This window comes from Chroicocephalus ridibundus, chromosome 6 (assembly GCF_963924245.1).
Source record: "Chroicocephalus ridibundus chromosome 6, bChrRid1.1, whole genome shotgun sequence".
NCBI lineage: Eukaryota > Metazoa > Chordata > Aves > Charadriiformes > Laridae > Chroicocephalus > Chroicocephalus ridibundus.
Genome location: NC_086289.1, coordinates 55,044,147 through 55,064,708, shown reverse-complemented (window position 1 = coordinate 55,064,708; position 20,562 = coordinate 55,044,147). Strand labels below are relative to the sequence as shown.

The following is a 20,562-nucleotide window of genomic DNA, read 5'->3' as shown; positions in this document are numbered from 1 at the left end:
TTAATTTTCAATTTCCTTATCTTTAGATTCTCTTCCTACCCCCCTTCACAAAGCAACAAATGTTCTATTATTCTCCCCCCCCCGGGCTATTGTTACATGTGTTCTCAGTATAACAAAAGGGTTTTGTCTAAAAAGGCTGTATCTGAGTCATGTCTTCTCATGTGAAGCAGCTGTACACCTAGGGCACATTCTTGGTCACTTGAAAATGTGTCGTTTTCAGCATTCTGGGTTTACATTATTTTAGCCCTGTGTCACTGCAGTGATCAGAAGAAAGAAACTAATGCTCAAGTTGTCTACGTATCTGCAGACATCTCAGAACCGTGTCTGCAGACCCGGGCAGAGGGAGAAAGAACATGCAAGCGGAAAAGCCATGTGAAGGATGTTTGGCCTAAAGTACAAAAAGCTGGTCTGAAAAAAATTCAAGTTAGTAAATCTAAGGGACAATGATCCAGAACACAGACAAGTACTGGGCAGAGGATGCTCAGAAATCATTTATTACAAAACTTAAATGCTTATAGCAACTTGCTAGTGTCTGATACTGTGACACAATGGCAACATCTACAAACCAAAGCAGCTTTGGGTAGTTAATGCACAAGAAGGTTTTGTGGTGAATACAGAATAACACGAGGATCTCTCATGAGTATTTCTTTTCTTAAAAAAAAAAAAAGTTATATTCAAAACTGCACGAGCAATGGTAGAGAGAATAAAGGTTACTCTACACTGCATGGTCAGCGTGCTGCCTACTGTCACCCAAATAAAAGGCTTTAGAACATCTTGCATATGAAAAATAACATGACAGTCTCCTAAGTAGCCACTAGAGGAAAGCCAGTTTGGACTGTAATATTCAAAAAATAGCTTATCTGGAATTAACAAAACTTTCATTTCCAATTCTAAGTCCTTCCTTCATCTATCAAAAAAAACCCCATGTCCCCAGTAGCCTAAGGCAGTAAGTTGTTAGCATTTGGGGGACACAATCTCTTGTTAGTCACTGAAATTTAAGAGGTGTTAATAACCAAGCGAGTAATTTTGGTGTGACTATTTCAAGCCATATGTTTACACAAAATAAATCACAAGAATAACAGGTTTAACTGTCAAAGTCTATGCTGAATTTCCTAAAAGGGAAATACTAAGAGATTTCCAAAGAATTCTGTATGCTAAAAGTATGTTCACTAAGTCTACACATGATTTCATGCACTAGGTTAAAGCACTACAACACATAAAAATGACGTGATAGAGAAGATACGGCATGTGGCTAGCATGATCCTGTACCAGCCCCAGCTGATAAATAAAAGCTGCCCTACAGGACTGGACCTTCCCCATCTCCGCAGATGTGAGACCACTCCGTGCAATCAAAGCTGGCCATTGCCATTGGGGCCTCTCAGGGTGCACTGATAAAGTGCTAATTGCATGGTGCAAAACTCAGCGTAACACACTAGCTCGATTTTGTAAGCTTACCATTCCCTCAAAGGTGTTCTGCACAGTACGTTGGTGCCTTTTCCTGCGCTTGCACCAGCGTGTGTGTCTATAATAAGCTTCTCTTTGTTCCCCACACTGACTTTGGTGAAGGGGGAGGCAGTGGCAAATAATGGACTGAGTGACATTCAGTACCAGACTGCAAATGCAGATGTCAGACAAAACGGATGCTGAATTTGGCTAATGAAGCTACAGCCTGCAGCAAGAACAAGCAGCTTTTAACAGTGCTTTGCTAAACCAAGTTATTTAATATGTGTAAAACTCAGTGGAAACTCTATAGCATATGTACAGGAGCCAGAGAGGCAAACCGCTCTGTTATCTACAGCAGCGCCTCAAAGAGCCAGCAGCACTGATACCCAAATATTCACCACCCTGGCACATCACTGTTCTGTTCCCCCAACTGAGTTCAGTGTCTCTCATTTTAAAATTTTAAGCCTAACTTAAGTGACGTAAAGCCAGTTGAAATAGAGGGCCTCTTCCTCATACTCCCTGGCCTCCCCCGGCCGCTGTACCACACCAGAAGTACCAGCACGACAGCTGATTCAGCCGGCAGGGCAGACCCAGCCCTGCTGGGAGGGAGCGGGCTCAGCTCCTTCCCCTTTTCCCCGCTCAGGCAAGCTGTGGGAGCTGGCGTGCAGCAGCAGGTCCAAGCTGGAGAGAGGCCTTCACCCACCAAAGCGCCGGAGCACCGGCTTTGCTGGTGATCCCACAGAACATGACTGCTTCTCTCGGGTTCCCTAAATCTGGAGGAACTGGAAAGGAGAGCCCCTCCGTACTGAGGCTGCAAGTGTGCCGTCAGAACTGGGAGCCGAACCCTCCTCCCTGCTCTGTAAATCCACACCTAGACACCACAGCGTCACATTGCTCCCAAATCACAGAAACTCCACTATCGGGAGCTCCTAGGCGGACACTTTTAACTGATGGCATTCTCAATCAATTTATGACGATTCTATTGTAATAAAGCAGCATTTTTTTTTTTATATCACTTATCTGTAGAGGAACTGGTTGAAAGTAGTTGTGACTATACTATAGCAAATGGAAATGTAGTTGCTTATTTTCTGCACCTGCTCATGGCAAACAGAGGCTTCTGCGTATGGGCGCTCTTTACAAGACAGCTTGTTCATAAGGTATGTGGACATCCATCTTATATCAGCCATGGAGATCAAAAAAATTGCTCAGAGTTAGAAAGACTTTACAAAGCTCAACAGCATCCTGAAGTGCCCGTCTGACTTTGCTGCTACGTCCTCCCGTTATATATAAATATCACTACACAGTTTCTCATTTGTCCAGTTTCCTAACAGAGCTTTTGCAAGAATAGTTCCATTCATCAATCCAAAAGCACATCTTTCATCAAAAGCATCTTGAATAGCTAGTGCCTAATAGAACCAGGACTTTTGTCCATGCGTATCCTCACACACCACCAGGCGAGTCTCCCCTCAGCTATTATCTCCTCTGCCCACTTTATGGGTCTGACCTCATACCCAATATTAATGTATTTTTGTAATAAGAAGCAGCACTGCATTGTTAGAATTGCCAGTTTTCAGATGAGGCACTGAGTTCCCTTGTGTTATTTCTGCTGAGTTTTCTAATCAAATATAAAGATCCCATGACACATTTTGGCTAAAAGTAGGGCACAGCCGGCTTATTTATTCTTTTACTAAAAATAGGCTTCAATGTCCAGCAGGTTGTAATGTGTTAGACAGCACTTCAAGTGTAATAGCTGCTGTACCTGCCTCGATACAGCTATACTACCAGTTCATCTTTGCAACATGCTAATGATGGAAAGCAAGCATCAGGCTTCACAATTACTTTAGTAGCTCCATTTTGCTAAAATGCCTACCAGGATTAGGCTGTCCAACAACGGAAGAGGCAATAAAGTACCTTCTCATCCTTACAGGAGGAGTTTCTGACACCCTTCCAAGCTCAGCACAGCATGTTTCACATCTCTTGGGTTAATGTGTATTACTATTCTCAGCCAGAGGCAAAGACTAGGAAGAGATTCATTACGGGAACTGGAACACAAATGGTTTAAAGAAACCTGTATCTCTCTCACCTTCTTTACAGATTTATTTTCTAGCTGGCCTTTTTGTTATGGCTATTCTGATAACAGAACAGATGTTAACAACTGTGCAAACGAATAATGATCGTGAATACTATTGAGTCTATCACTCTCTTTAATGACTATGGATATGAAATACACCATATTATTTCTGCATTTGGCCTTGCAGAAGGCATCCAATGGATGTTTTGTCAAGTTTGCTTAGAGGAGCTCATTGTCCAGTCACAACGGTTTAAGTTGGGGTTTGCAAAACTTCATTTTGTGTAGAACTGCCGTAAGACAGAAAACACAGTCTTCAGCCCCTAAATTACACTGATGTAGTTACCCTTTGAGTCAATACATTTACTGACCTGCAGCACACAGTGAGCATCACTTCTGAATTTGGTCATGTGCCATTTGCGAACCATGAAAGACTTGCTCAAATACAAATCTTTCTTTGTCTCGCACAAGTTATGTCATGTGCAAACCAAAGAAAGAGATAAAAGCAAATGTGAAATATTACCGCTACCATAAAACACAGGTACTGCATTAACACTTCACTAGCCCATGGAAAAACATGATCACTGTAATCTCATTGATTATTATACACTGCTAGAGAGCTTGTACATCTGTATCTATCTATACCTACATATCAGGGCAAACGGAAAACGTTCATGTGAAATTTTAAAAATCAGTAAGCACAAGAAAAATAACAGATGCTACATGCAACAGCATTCCTCTAAAAACATCAAGTCTTAGCTACAAAGGGACTATTATTTTGAATCACTATTTCAAATCTCAGATTTGAATTTCTTCCCTCTGGAAAAACTGTTACAATTTTAATACTACTTATGAGTTTCTATTTTTAAAAGGACTATCAAAAATACACATATCTAGCAGTTAGGCATTCAAAAGGTATTTATAGATTTCATATTAAGGATGTCTCAAGTGTCTAATACTAATTTATGAGCATGTAATCATATCAACGTTTCTTTTGCTATAAAACTATTCTTCTACACTAAGATGAGCGCAAACAGTCGCTAGGACACACCAAAAGCAGTGAGAACCAAAAATATTCAGTGCTCTGCTGGAACAAACAGAAACACCTTCATGTCATGGTTTTATTAATTTAAATTCCCATGATCAGGAGCCCCGAGTCCCACCCTCGGAAAAACCAGCACTCTGACACATTTCAGAACAGCACCCACAAATTGTTCCCAACGGGCACGGCAGGAGAGGTTCTGGGGATACTCCTAAAACGCCAGTACATAGTTTGAAGCAATGCGTCGCACAACCTTTTGTTGCTGAACAATCCAGTCATCCTGAATCGAGAAGACTCATGTTATTTCTAGGAATTACATTTTAGACAGTTTCTTCGAGCTCCATATGCATCATCTTCATTTTTAGTCCTCAGTAGCAAATATTACTAAATCTGGCCAGATGCCATTAAAAAAAAAAAAAGAAACAAAACAAAACAATGTTGCAGCATAAGGGGAAAAGTATATTATTATTACTTTCAAAAGTAACAAATTAAGCCTGCCTTGCCATTTTGGAAACTCCAGGTTTTGTGCTAAATCGCTTTTTACAACAACGTTTCCAGGTATTGATCAACCAAATCAAAATATGTGTCTCTTTCACCCACTCTGTCTGGCAATCTATCACAACAAGTCTGAAAGCTTCATTTATATGACTCACTCGCCTTTAGATTAAACTACTATGCAAATGATGCCAAGTCTCTATTTATCATAGCTTTGTCAGCGAAACAAATCATTCAGCAGGTGAATCATGAAATTACTGTCTGTGCGGACGCTAAGTAAACACAGAGGGAAGCGGAGAGATGCCAGCTTAACTTCACGCTTCCCAATCTATTTCTCCTTCCCAGCTCCTTCGCTGTATCACTGTGACAGTGCTAATACGAGCAGACAAACTCTTCTGGCCTTTTTCTCACCATTTGGCTGCAGTTCAGAAAGTCCTCCAGACACACAAGGGAAACTGAAGCACACGTGTCCATGGTTTGCTCAGGAGAGAGCACTAGCTGTGTACACCTCTGAGAGGGAAAGCGGGGTTTCACTTCCAACTTGGGAAGTGCATCCATTTAAACGGCTCCACCACCTAGCGTGTGGCTCTCCTGCTTGGAGGGGGCTCATAGAGGGGTTTTGTTGCAATTCTGCTCTGCAGTGGAGAAAAACTGACAGGATATCACTGCTCAGAGAAGGGCTAGCCATCTGGACAAGGTTAGGTCACCTTTGCAAGAGAACACATTCCAGCAGTTCACAAAAATGTGGCTGAAGAGCTTTTTTTTTTTTTTATTATTATTCCTGGAACATACCTCACTGCCAAAGGTGGTAGCTAAGCTCAGAAAAATATTCCATGGGGAGCAAACAAATTCTTCTGCAAAGCCATTCCTCCCTGCTCCACCCCAGCTGACATTACACAAGTGGAATAATGCATGTCAAGGTATTAAGTAACACGTAAACATTTCCAGTAAATGTTTCTGCTGCAGGCCTTGGCTTAACTGGTATTGCTTCCCTCTGTGATAGTGGAAAAACGACTTCCTGGGTTCTTCTGCACCTAAAGCTTAATATTAATGAAGCATTTCCTACCAATTACTGACTGGAATCTTCCTCCTCCCCTATCTCCCAATATAGATTTTAAAACCCTTGACAACTTACCCAATGAAGCCTTACTCAGAGATGTCCTTCTCTGAAAGCCTCTGATTAGCCCTATAGCCTACGCAAAGGGGTAACCTGACGTCCCAAAAATATTACAGTTCTGGTAATACATTTATGGACAAACGACAAATTCTAATGGGAAACAAGTTGGGTTCTTCTCATACCACCAAAGATGTTTCCTAGGAACCCCTGGCTTCCCATCGTGAATTGTCCAACAATATTCCCCACACGCACACTCCCTCACGATTTTCAGATTATGTATTTTCACATAGTTTTTCCCAAGGGTGTGAGAGCAGAGTGCTGGGAAGTCACAGTCCTTTTCAATCTGGTAGAGGAAATCCCCTCAGAATTTAATATAGCTTTAGGCGCGTGTTCTGTTTGCACAGCATGCGCCAGTAATTCCTTCTCCTTTACTGTCTATGACACTCCACAACAGGGGCAAATGCAGCTCCGAGCCAACTAACCAAAAGGGGACCTGCTTAGGGCTAAGACATCGCTGGGATGAAGATGGCCTTTTGAATCACCTCCACGAGACTGAGAACCATTAATCCCAAAGGAGAACTGCCCAAGGAAATTTCTGGGATTTTCCATTGGAATTTGTACTTTCCCAAAAAGTTTTCTGTAGGAGAGACTGACCTAGGGCCAAGTATCTGAGGAACTCCCAGGAAACACCACCAAATTCTGCTCTGAAAAGTGCTTGGGCAAGAACTTTGAAGAGAGCTCTCAAGTAGGAAGGTAAAGTCATGCATTTTCTATCACTTTTTCCAAGTCTACATTATTTCTTTTAATGTCTGTTAGCTGCACAGGGCTCACAGTTGTGGCGTTCTCCTTTGCATAAGTGAATCGTTTTCCTGGCAATCAAACTTGCAGCCCAGCTGAGGACACGACACCAGCAGCGCTAAACATTACTCAGAACCAAGGGTCTCGCTCATGCTGAAAAACGTTGTTCAGTACACAAAGATGCTTGAAAAGCAAAAAGCTCAACTGAGCTTCCAAGCTGAAAGCATGGCAAACTAACGCTGGGTTTTAATGTGGTTTTGATAGGAGTTCATAAGCAACGGCGCGCAAGGAAACCTCTGGCACAAGACATAAGAACATCCAAAGAACAGGAGATTAATAACCTGTTTTGATGTTTACTGATCATGTGGCTCTAATACAACTTTTTGGAAGACTGTCTTAAAGTGAAATTAGTTTACCTGGGCTTCCTTATTGAGTTACAAGAAGACTACTCCCAGAGACAATCTGCCATTAGTAAGAAACGTGCTCCTGTTTGGGCAATATACGGAAAGCACAAATACCAGAGAACAACCTCCTCCAAGCCCTCTCTTTCCCCCTGCTTACAGCAGTGGCCTTTTTTGCCTCATCTCCTACATCTGGATGAGAAGTATCAGGTTAGCGGTACTGAGTATCGCAGCTCCCACCCCAAGTCCACCAGCTCTTGGGAGGCTTCCCACCTCTATGATAAGCAAGCACCGGTACCAGTGACTGCTCAAAGAAAATAAAACGGAGGGAAACAGAAATTATGGCCACCATGGCAAAATCAGACCACAGTAATGTGAAAAGTTGCTGCTGTGGGCCTATTTTTATGTCTGGGCTGATCCGGACAGGCACAAAGCAAAAACCGTGCCAGAAAGAGCCTGTCCTGCTCAGAAAATTGTTTCCAGCAACGCAGCAATGAGTTAATGATTGCATTACAGCTATCACAGGAATGCCAGGGCTCAGTGAGGAATGTTTTGAAGAAAGGTTTTTGAATGCTACTTCCCTGCTGCTTTTAGTTCCTTCACAGAAGAGGAACTATTGGAAAGACCAAACCATCCGCAGACACCTTTGGAGAAAGCTTTGGCTAGCCACTGCTGCTTTCCTAAGAAAGAGTAACTCACTGCATTCTTTATTATTCTTTATACTGTGAAATAACCTTCTTTTTGGTGAAAGACTAATGAAACCACTGATTTCCAGACTTCTAAGAACAGTACTGCTAGGGCTGAGCGGACTCTCAGAAAGACCAGTGGCTTCTAGAACTTCTCAAGAAATTATATTCAACTGAAAAGCTGTGTATTTTTCAGCCAGGGCACTGAGGGTACCGAACTTCACATATAAGCTCCCTCCCTATACAGGGAGGAATGTGATGACAGCAAAGGAAATGCATTTGCACTCTCCTTTTTCCCCTCCACCCACCCACCACCAGCATACCTGTCTACCCACACATCTGTATCCCACCATACCTGTCTACCCACACATCTGTATCCTTACTACCACACGCTAACTCACAGAGCTTCGAACAGAGGACTCTGGCAAGCCAATTTCAGCTGCAGTGATCCATATCTTAAACTGCAGCGAACTGTTAAAGCAAAGCAGCGATGTAACACCATTAAAGGAGAGCACACTGCCTTTAGCCATCCCATGGAAATCCAACAGCGTTTCTAACGCCACCACACAACTGCTACAAACACACAATAATTTAGACTGAAACTTCAAATGCATCCTTACCTTGTCATTAAACTCTATTTAAATGGTTTTTGCCAACTACGACTTCCAGTTAGGGTCAATCAATTATCGTGTGGACTAGAGGGGTGTTTCATAATGGCAAAAAGGTGCCAAGTATCAGCCTTCGCGCACTTTAAAAATGCCATCTTTGTTCTCGAGCACCATTAACAACAAACAGATCCAGTACCTAGAACAGCCACAATACAGCAAAAGAAATCTTCTCTACAGTAGTGAAAAAGAAGCCTCTATTTGTGAAATATTGCCTGTTAAACTAACAAAAAACATCCTGTGCCAACTTCTTCATGCAACATATCCAAAATAACCTCTTAAAACACTATAATTTAACATTAGTGCTTTCCTCTAATAATTTAAGTTAAAGATGTACGCTTAACCTTTAAACCTTGACTCTAATGCTAAATATTCCTTTGAGAAAAAGTCTTGAGTGAAGCATTAGAGACATGTGCACCTCATCTCTTCTAACCTTCGTCGCATTTCAAAGTACCATTTTTCACAGAAATACGTTAAAAAGAAATATAAGTAGATGTGGAAAACGAGGTGCCGTTACAGGATGTCAGGTTTTCTATCAAAGAATATGCCATTACACTTTGTGGCTTAATCACTTTACACAAACCTAAGTATTGATGATGCTCAGCTAAATTACCATTTACCATAAACATCCCTTGAAAAACTGAGCATGATTTTCTTTTGTTGTTTCCCCCCAAGGACAGCTGAGGGAACAGACATGCAGTTCTATAGCAGCTTGGCCACATGAACTCTGTTAAAAACCTGATTATTTCAAGTTGAGAGGGATCAGGTGATAACCTCCCTCAAAAGATGAAAAAATATGCATAGCCCCTAATTAGTGTCTGATAAAGAAGCGGGGCTGTGGCACTGTGCAAACCCTGAATTAGAATAATAGCGTGGGGAGACTCAACAAAAGATGCTTTGTGTTTCTCATTACAGCCAGTAATAACTCCTCCGGGGGGCTGCCCCTTCCAGCACTGTAAGCACGCACAATATTGTACTAGCGTCATTCTGCTTTTCCGCACCCTGTTAAAATACACCTGAAAGGCGCTTTTGTAGCGCAGCCGAGAAGGACAAACCAGTGTCCCATTCTACGCATCCTGCCTGAAACAGAGCATTTTGAAATAAATCCTTCTGGGCAGACTCCGCATAAATCAGACTCGCAGTAAGATAACTCTGGAGATAATATTCAAGCACAGGCGTTCAGAGAGCGCACGCAAGCTTTACCTGTGGCACTACCTGCAGACTGTCGGAAACCGCAGCTGTCCCAACGCTGCTCCCCCCCATCTTTATGCTGAAAATGAGTTCTCTCTTCTACCTGCATTTCCTACTGCTGGCAACAACACGCTGCTGCAGCCCGTACACATCATCAGTTCACTCAGCAGCAAACAACTAATCTGCACATTAGCAAAGTGCCTTGCGTTTAGCAAATGATGGCAAGCAAAAGCATTAGGATTAGATTTAAGTTTACCAAAGTCAGAAGACTACAAATGACTGCCTGTATAACGAGTTTACTGCCAGTTCTGCATTACTGCGGTTGCTTCATTCGGGTTCTTTGACAGGTAGTGAGATACCAAGTATCTTAATTAGCGATCAGCCTCTTTAACGCGCAGAAAAACACAATTTGTTTCACTCTCTGGGTCTGTAATGATCGATTCCACATACCCACACACGTAACCTCACACACACGAGCAATCCTGCCAAGTTCAATTGTCTTTCCAAACCAGTCTGTGCTCGGCACAAGTCAGGTTCTGTACATTTTGCCCTTTTCCAATTCATCCCATTTGTTTATAACCTTTCCATCTATTGACTATGATTTTCCAAGGTTTCAAATTCACCTTTTTCCTTCCAGTTTTTCCTATCTGATGTACATTGTAATGATATTAAGGGGAAATTTATTAAAGAACTAGCTTAACTCGATTTCTTTCCACAGTGTTTCTCCAAACTGGCTGGCTGAGTGTGACCTTTTCAAAGATACTTGGCAGAAGCCTGTCATTTGTCAAGTTATTTTTCCAGTTTTTGTCAGGGTGAGTTTTCAAACCAGTATCAAATTATTTTTGCTACATCAGATCAAAAAATACCCTCTAGCTGAGCAGACATCTTTTAGTCTAACTCCTTAAAACTGCATGAGACAAAGTACGCAGTGGAAAAAACACACGTAAGTCTGGTTTGTGGCCAAAATTCCACCTAGACATAGAGCAGGAGGGGGAGAAAAATGACATCTCTTGAACAGTATTTCCCAAGCGTTTGTTAAGAATTATTTTCTTTCTTAATCTCAAATCAACAGCAGTCTCAAATCCACAGTGCCAGATCTGGGCTTGATGAGATCTGTTGAAAACATAATGGGACAACATCTCATTCTGCTGCCCTGACATCTCCAATAAGCTGTGTGTCGATGGCATACGCAGAAAAAGTTGCTTATTTCTCACAACTGTCATTAATCTCCGATTGGTGTGTTGGTTCCGGATGCTAGGGTGGAATCAGGAGACCAGTTCAAATATCTTCTTACAGTTGCCGCTAAATCGTAACTATTTTAAAAGATTGAGCATAACAGGTCAGAGAGAGGAACAAAGAGTTTTATTCATGGAAAATCCTACTAGCCTTCAAAGCAAGTCATATGAGAGATATATGAATACATATATTTTTATAGCTCGTGCCTAAATTAGAAATAAAATCTCAATGTCCCTCATGAACTCCTTCCCTTCTCACTCTCCTATTCATTTTGGATGATACACTGTCCCTTTTCTTTTTTTTACTCCTCTTATCCCTTCTTGTCCCTTGTCTCCGCTCTTCCCATCCTACTGCATCTTGACTTCACCTTCACTTCTAACCACATGTTGGGTTCAGAGATGTGACGCACTGAGTTCTGGCATTCTGGAAATCTGGCAATTCCCAGCTACCTTCCCATCTTGCCTCCCCCAAACAAGCCATTAATAAAAAGCACAGGAGGATAAACCAAAAAACAAGCAGCAAGACTTCAGACTGCTTAAAATTATGGTGTTCTCCGTCCTGAGGGTTCCCAGTTAAAAGCAAAGGGATCAAACTACACTGGCAGAAGGCAGTAACAGATGCAGCTTAAACTGTCTAGGATCATTTTTAACATTTTAGTTCTAGAAAGTACGCAGAAACCTTAACTACGCGACTGTGGCAGAAATCCCAAGGGACGGGGCTGCCTTCTCAGGGCGCACCTGAACTCCTCAGCCTCGCTGCAGGTTCTGGCTCAGTTATTTTCTCTCAACCAGCCTGTCTGTGCCTCCCCGTAACTGTCTGAAAAGAACTGTAGTAACAGAATACTCAATAATAGGACTTACGCTTGCTTGTATTTCAGACGTGAAGAGAATAAGAACATCCTGCGTGTGCCATGTGCTTCTGTTGCTGCAGTGCATTTTCACAAATCTGTAGAACCTCAGAGAAGAAAGTATTTTTGGCCGGCAGCCTCAGCGCTGGTTGCCCACAGCACCTCTGCCACCCTCCACTGCCCGGGAACCCGAGCGTCCCTGGGAAGCTCCGGCTAGCCAAGGCAGACAACCAAGCTTTGGGCAGAACCATGTGGAAAGAGTCTTCTTTCTGGTTCACTTATCACCATGACGTGTTTCAGAAAACAAGCCCAACGTACATCCCCGCTGCTTCACTTCACAGGTATCTCATCTGCCTCCTAGGTCCTGCTTTGGTTCAGAAGGCTTTGGTGCTGCCTTCTTTATATATTATGTCCTCAACCCACTACGAAAGGCAGACAGTCTTGCAGCCACTACCAGCCCCTTCAGCTTCCTCAGACACTGGTACAGCAACGCTAACGGCACTGCGGTTCTGACAGTGCATCTCTAGGGGACGAGGACAAGCGGTGCACATGCACCCAAATGTCAATATTCATACAACGCTTTAGGTTGGAAGGGACCTAAAGATCACCTAGCTGCAACCCCCCCTGCCCTGGGCAGGGACACCTCCCACCAGACCAGGCTGCTCAAAGCCCCATCCAGCCTGGCCTGGAACACTTCCAGGGATGGGGCAGCCACAGCTTCTGTGGGCAACCTGGGCCAGGGGCTCATCACCCTCAGAGTGAAAAATTTCTTCCTGATATCTAATCTAAATGTACCCTCTTCCAGCTTGAAGCCATTACCCCTTGTCCTATCACTGCACATCCTTGTGAAAGGTCCCTCCCCATCTCTCCTGTAGGGCCCCTTCAGGTACTGGAAGGGGCTCTAAGGTTTCCCCAGAGCCTTCTCTTCTCCAGGCTGAAAAACCCCAACTCTCTCAGCCTGTCCTCATAGCAGAGGTGCACCAGCCCTCTGAGCATCTTCATGGCCCTCCTCTGGACCTGCTCCATCAAACTGAATGGTAGCCCCACACATAAGGGATGATATCCCAACAAAATAAATAATCCAATGATATCCCAACAAAATGAATACAAAGCCAGAATCTAGCTCTCCTAAGCAAGCTATGTTCAAATATACTGCATAATAAAGCAAGAAATATGTCAATTTAACATGGTAGACACGAATGAGAAAAACTGTCAGAGGCCAAATTAACTAGGAAAAAGGCCATTTCCTCTCCCTCTGACTTTTGGAACTGGACCAGGACAAGCTAACTGGGTGAGGCAGAAGTGCTGGCCGTTCAACCAGCTGAAGGGGAGAGAGGGCAGAGAAAAAAAAAAAAAAAAAAAAAAAAAAAAAGAAAATGATTGAAAACTGTTTCCACACGAATCCTTAGGGCCATCCAAACTGGGCAGTCTGTTAGAAACCACTTCTGTGCAGTTGCAGAATTAAAGTTTTGAAGTCAACCAGGGCACTCATTTTCTGAGATGTAGTAAAATACAGATAGCAACTTTTGACTTTGAAAGAGGAGATAATGAGAGAGAAAGGCAAACTTCCAGCTGGATGAAAAACTCCGGCTACACAGACAACAACCTCTAAAAGAGGCAGCTACTCAGATTTACATCCATGTAACAGAACAGAATTTAAAGCAGGCAGTTAGGTATCCCTAAATGCTACCAACTGCTTTATTGGTAGATATAAACAAGTTTACAGCCTCAGAAGATTGCAATCTCCGTTGCCATACAGGAAAGGAAAATCGTTTCTTTTAGAGGAACTCAGAGTTGCTCAACAAAATTAATCTTCTAAAACAGGAAATCCCTGCCAACACAGGTGGAACTATAATACACTGGCTGTGCAGCTGGGGAACATGAAAAATGGGATTTCCGTGTTTCCATCTCACCCACCAAAACCAAAGCACAAATACTGTAGGTAAAATATGCAGCTGAACAATATGGGGGAAAAAAAACCAAACCCACAATCAAGTAGAAAAGTTGAAAGGAGGACTGTAAAAGTCACTTAAGTCATCCATAAGAAAGTTCACTACAGTATTAACTGAGGTTTGAAGCTACCATCACTTTGAGAGCTTAGGTATGGGGCAAAGGAAATTCATCTGAACCTGTACTTTAGGAAACAGTTAAAAGGACACTTTGCGGACTTCTGAGGGCATCTGCAGTCCTGAAGGAGCCCTGTAATGCGTACTGACAACACCAGCTCCTCTCGGCCATCTCTTTGTTCTCTATAATTGCTATTTTGAAATACAGTTTACATTGTTACTTGCTGGACCACATCACAAAAGATGACTAGCAGGATAGACATTTCTTTGCCATTGAAATGTTACTTGGGTTAAAAGTCAAGACAAGAAATAGACATTCCTTTTTAATATTCACTTGTCTGCAGCATTTTAATTGGGAAGGCAGGTAGGAAAAAGGGAAACAAGCAGTTATTTACATTGCTTCACATTTCTGTGTTTCTAATTGGAAGCAAAAAGAGTGAGGGACACGTGGAGATGATGCGTGGCATCACTGTAGGTATGCCCTGCACTTTGTTTTGAGCACTGAGGCTCCATTTACAAGTTCAGCTAAGGATAAACAAGGTTTCTTCATGACAGCTTATTTCAAGTTCCACAAAGCCATTTGTGCCAAAAGACCAACAGAGCATAGATTTCAGTGGAACTAAAAAAAAAAAAAAAAAAAGTGGTGTCTACAATGCAAACAACTAACACAAATAGCAGCACCAAAGCTTTGTTTGGGCTAGGGAAAGTTCAGTAAGTCCCTGATAAGGAGCTGTGAGGGTGGGATACCGAAGGGTACATTTCATCAGAAGAGTAGTGCCTCATTATAAAACACCCTGAGTACTTCTAACCATACGAAGTGACCCTCACTCATCTGATGCCTCAAAACGAGTAACTAAACCAAGAGCAGATTAACTTCCTTTAACTACAGGCATATCATCACCACACCTGCTCACCGAGGGAAGAGATAAAGGTATTTACTATTAATAAAAATAACGTGGGAGGGGCACAACCTTCCCCCCCCCCTTTTCCTACAGATACACACAAGTAGCTCTCTATTTAGGCTATTAGAGGGCTAACTTTTTGCACACACACATTTCAGTCAATATAATAAATGGGTATTCACACTGTTGTGTTACTTTCTCATGAATTTATGTTTTATTCCTCCATTTTCAAAGGCCATTGAATGCACGGGATACTTGACTAGTCAATATAGTATGGTACCGCACAGCAAATGCATGCTTGGAAATGACGTGAACACCTGCAATGGAGGCAGGAAAATGAGTAAGATTACATAGCTGGTCTTTTGTTTCAACCTGCTTACTAGTTTCAGCAAGAAACTAATACATATTCACCAAAACAAATGTCCATCAAAGCCACAAAAGCAATTTAATGCTTACAAGCGTGCTGACAATATTACGTCAGAGCTGTGAGTAACCCGCCAAGGGGGGCTGTAGGTAGATCAGAAGCGCAAGCTGGTCCAAAATATACGTATCTTCTTCACCAACATCAAGTCCATTCTCAGTCCAGCCTCTGCGATTCAGGCTGCTAGACTCAATATTGAAAGGAAATAGATAGGAACAATTGGAAAGCATTTTTCCTCCTGGCCATATTGGTGAGGGAAGGTGTTTAATTGAAGAAAACAAAAATTATCCCATGATTTAACAGACCCGTTCTTCCTCTTAAAATGAACTGCTAAGTCACAGAATAGCACGTAAACTAACTTCACAGTGTTGAGATAATGTCATCATGTTTTGCTTTCTACAAGATGCAATTAAAGGCCTGGTTTTGGTCACTATATTAAGTAAGGTGGAAAACTGTATTTTAAATAAAGAGCTCTCCTAAATTCCTGGCAAATTACAAGGTTTAGGTCAGCTCTAGAAGGAATTTGTGTCAGCCAGAAAAGGGCACCTCCGTGAAAGATTAATAATGAAAACCAACCTCTTTAAAAAGTAGAAGTAATGCTTGTTGAATTTATCATCACCTGCAAGACTGGTTATGTTAATAATCCTTCACATTATGCCAAGTAGACGGAAAATAATTAATAGTTCACAAACAATCTTCCCACAGAAGTTTCAGTGCCAGTGTTGTTTTGACTGATTACAATAAATAAAAACAATATAATCACAAATATTAAGGCCTTGAATGCAAATTCCTTATATCTGAGGAACTTTAATGAAAAATAATAATAAAGCTATCTCTCTCAGCATTACCCTATCAAGGGTAATTGGGTTCCTGGATCACCCTGACACTGGGGAATTTCAGTCTCACTGTTCACAACTCTTTGCTAAAGTCCATTCTGTTCACAAAATGGAGATGCTGATTCGATGTATACACCCAGGGGGGATCCCAGCACGGGGCTCTGGTGAGTTGCTGCAAACACTTAGGAGTCAGAGGGTGAGAACCAGAGTACCGTGATGCCTTCAAAAAACCCCAGAGCTTAGCTGATGTGATATTTAGGGGGTGCTCATTAAATCCTGAAGGCTACCCGTCTCACTGCGCAAGCTTTTTCCTCCTCTTGTCTGAAGTAGCTGCAAAACAATGGTCAATTGGTAACGTGTCTCAAGCCAGCAATGGGGAATGTCTGCAAGGACACGGGGCTGTGAGGGAGGATGAAGAGGAAGGGAAGGAAATGGAGAATAATGCAAAAGATGGAAGTGAGGAAGGTCAGAAGGTTGTTTATACATTTACAATATCTCTAAAATAAAGTCACACCCCAGAGAGATGCAGGTGGCAAACTGATCTCATCAGAAAAACCACAATGCTTCAGAGAGCAAGGTTCATTTTTGCCAAGGATCCTGTTCGTAACCAGATGTGGCAGAGGAAGGTTCCCAGCCACACTGTCTGACAGACTTAAACGTGATTCCTGGGGAACAGGCCAGAAAAGTTTTGCTAAAATTCACCACGAAGTTAGAGGAATGTTACGCAAGGCAGAAAATAAGATCCGCTATTCAGAACACAGCATCAACGGTGATAAAATTTGGAACCTGCTCATGACATTTTTCCCTGAAAACAGCACTTGGTACAGCACACAGCATCCCAGCAGAACTCCCAGGTCCTAAAAACTTCCATAGATGCCTCAAAAGTGTGGAAAATAAACCTGACTACTCGTGGCTCTGTTAGCCTAGGAACTAGGCAACTAGTGGACAAACAGAACACAATCCACCAAGGCATGAAAGGCACGAGTATTACCACATACACCACATGGGCTTCTGGAGGAAAGCGTAGAGATTTATACATTCCACCTACTCTTTGGGAAGAAAGTGCCACACCGGGGTGACGTGGCAGTCAGCGTTTCACTCATGGATGCTGTCAAGGCGAGAAGCGGACAAGATCGACTGCATTCATTTCTCATCCCTCCATTAATATTGGATCCTAATAACTGATGCCAGGGGCTGCTCAAAAAAATACCTTCATGATGTTTTTCTACTGAAAATTGTGACTTTCTTCAGGGAAAGAACAAAAGCTTTCCACTAAAAGCACTCACTCTCTCCAGTATTTTATTTCTAAAAACACAAGATCTACTACTATCTTCTGCTTTTCAACAAAAACTTGGGTATGAAGCGGTGCCTCCCTGGAGCTGTGGTTCCGTCGCCCTGGCCGCAGCCGCCAGAGCACACCTCCCACGAGGCGGTGTGAGAGCACACAAAGTGGGGACGGATGATGACACAACTGGGCAGAGACAGCCCAGCCAGGGAGGCCAGTCTGCAGTTGAGGCAAAGCTATCAACCAAAAGTATTCAAAACTTAAAAAAAAAAAAAAAAAAAACCCAACACATATATACTGCAAGTTTTGGCAAAAGTAATACGCTTTGCTTTAAAATTTTCAGCAAAATACTGTATTTGGGGATCAGGTCTGTTCATCACCATTTTCTGGGACCCTTGAAGCTGCCACTGCTGAAGATGGAGCTAATTACACCAGGACACAGGAGGCCCCAGTAGTAGAAGCCATAGCCAGCATTGCCAGACTCTTCCCATTTTTGGGAATTGCAAGTATTTTGCTGTTCCTCCTCCATTTCTTCCCCTCCTCAAGCATCTTGGCTCCAGTACCTGTCCACCCTGAGTGCCAAAAGGAGCTAAGCTCACCAGGGAATGTTGTGCATCGCCCTGACAACGTCAAAGATTAACTCACTGATCTTTGTCTTTAATGTACAAAAAACTATTACGGGAACATCGCAATCAAACATTTAACATAGATCCTGATCCCAGGGCAATGGATAGCCCGGATGCCTCAGTAGCTGTCTGAGTCTCTTACCAGACGTAATGTCTGCACACATATGTGTGGGCAATCAAGGCTCTGCTCTTATCAGACCCCTCCCAGTCTGCTCATGCTTTAACAGGTCATCGACTCAAACAACCTCCCGCATGTTGCAATTGCCAGTAAAATACAATAGCCTGAAACTGAAAATACCTCCGGTCTACCAAGAATCCAATCTGAGGGACAAACTCGCTGATAATTCTGAGCCCAGCTTCTACGATGAGACACGGATTGTCTCAGCGCTCCAAGTGAGCAGCTTAATTGGCATAGAAAAACAGGGTGATTAATCACAGCTAAGGAAAACACCTTGCTACAGAAGACAGGCAACATTAATACTTTACATCATTAAAAAGATTTGAGGTTACCATTCAGGACAGCACACGTGGAAAACATTTAAGGAAAAAAGATGAAATGTTGTTTAATTGGTGAATTCTTCCCATTAACGCCCTAAACGGTTTGACACACGCTGGCAGGCAGGAGACGTTAGCCTCAGACACGCTGCCAGCCACACTTCCCCACTCCCGGCAGCTGCCAGACCTTCCTGGGGTTTGCAAGTTTCCCTATTAGAGGCCTGTTCCCATTGCTTTTCGGTAAATTAGCCTCTGTACTCATGTCTCCTTGGCTTTTGATTCTTTTAAGTCTTCTCCCCCCCCCCCCCCGGTTTCTTTTTGATACAGCAGCATCATCTGATCTTTTTCAATCTCAACCCCACTTCTCATCCCCTCCCCCGCGAAAATGGGAAGAGACCCCAGAAGCACCTCCGGGGAGGGGGGATCCCCCTCCTGGGGATGCACCACCGTGAAGGGCTGGGAAGCCGCTCAACCAGCATCCACCAAGTGGGACACAGGAGCTCCTCACAAAATGCGAAAGCCCCCGGCGCCAGCGAGAGGGAGGGGACCGCACCAGAGCCCAGGCAGGCAGGAGCCAGGAAGGAGCCGGCTGTCAGTACGCCGGAGCAGGGAGGAGCTGGGCTCTCCCGCCGCAGAAGCCGGTGCCCGGCTGGGCGCAGCCAGGGCAGGGGACCAGGCTGTCCCGCTCCCTCAGCCCGGGCTCTTCCTCAGCGCCGTCCCTGCGATCCTCCGCCGAGGAGGGCTCCGTAACTTGGCTGGGGAGGGAACGCAGGCGGGGAGGAGAGCCGCCCGCCGCGCCCGGCTCTCGCAGCCCGCCCCACGGCTCCCAGTCCTGGGAAGGGGTCGGGGGGAAGGTAAAAAAACCACTGAAACAAAGAAGAAAGAAGACCCGCTGTCCTACCCGGCTGCGCTGGCGGCCCCGCGGCTCCCGCAGGCTCGCATCGACAGGGCGTCCCCGGCAGCGCTGCCCCGCAGCCCGCCCCGCCCCGCGGCCGCCGCCTCTTCCTCCTCCTCCCCGGCCCGGCCCCGAGCCAAGCCACGTTTAGACACTGGGTATTTCGGGCTGCAGCGGGGCTGCCGGCACCCTGCTCCCCACAGGGGCCTCGGGCCAGGTCCTTGGGGTTGGTTTTTTTCCCAGGTATTAGCACTTTTTTGAAGCGGCGCTGCCGGCCCAGAGCATCCCAGGGCCAAAGGAGCCCCGGCGGGCCACCGCCGTGCACAGGTGCCCCAGGGCAAGTTAGTTACCTTTGCCCTGGGCAGAAGAGCAGGTCAGCCCCCAAAGTTTACAAGCGTGATTTTTTTTTTCAGGCGTGACTCTACACTTGGCAATGAAACACTGAGTCATGCTAAATGCTACCCAGCTATCCCTCACTCACTGCCCCTTTAACGCCTTCCCACAGGAAAGGTGATTATTGCAATAAAATCTGCTGGTTCATTGCACACCAGTTGCCAGTTGCCCCCTGAGGAACTGGCTGTAAAGTACCAGGTGATACCAATGGGGGATGCAGGGCCCAGGTCTGCCACAGCCAACCGAGGCCATCCTTGCCATCTCGCCACCCATCCACGGTGCCTGCCTTCCCCACAAACGTCACATGTGCCACAGAAACTCACACAGAAGCCCCCCAGCTGACATACTGGCCATCCCACAGGCACCCCCCTGCAAGACCAGAGGATGCTCTGGCCTGCCCAAGCCAGCACAGTGCTGCCACACATTTTTCAGGCACCAGCAGAAACCAGCTACCCACAGCCGACACGGACATCTTGCTAACCTCCAGCCATCAAAACACCTTCACTCAAAGCACTCTCCTCCACACTTCAGTAGCATCTTGTGCCAACCTTCACCAGCAACACAGCCAACGGGTTTTGGGTCACTGCTTGTGAGATGATGTTTTAATAAGTCAAAACCTGTAACTTCAGGTGTGATGTTCACAGATGTGCAAAC

The 20,562-nt window shown here is 44.2% G+C and overlaps 1 protein-coding gene across 3 annotated transcripts in view; it reads right to left on the bottom strand.

The window, feature by feature from the left end:
• The window catches only part of PIK3CB (phosphatidylinositol-4,5-bisphosphate 3-kinase catalytic subunit beta), a 103,440-nt gene extending 83,821 nt beyond the window's left edge, over positions 1-19,619 (bottom strand). For 2 of the 3 annotated variants that reach the window (XM_063339056.1, XM_063339057.1), the window contains exon 1: positions 19,522-19,619. The gene's annotated coding sequence lies outside the window, so the exon portion shown is untranslated. The remainder of the gene's footprint in view (positions 1-19,521) is intronic. The other variant, XM_063339058.1, reaches the window with a different exon arrangement.
• Between the last annotated feature and the right edge of the window lie 943 nt (positions 19,620-20,562).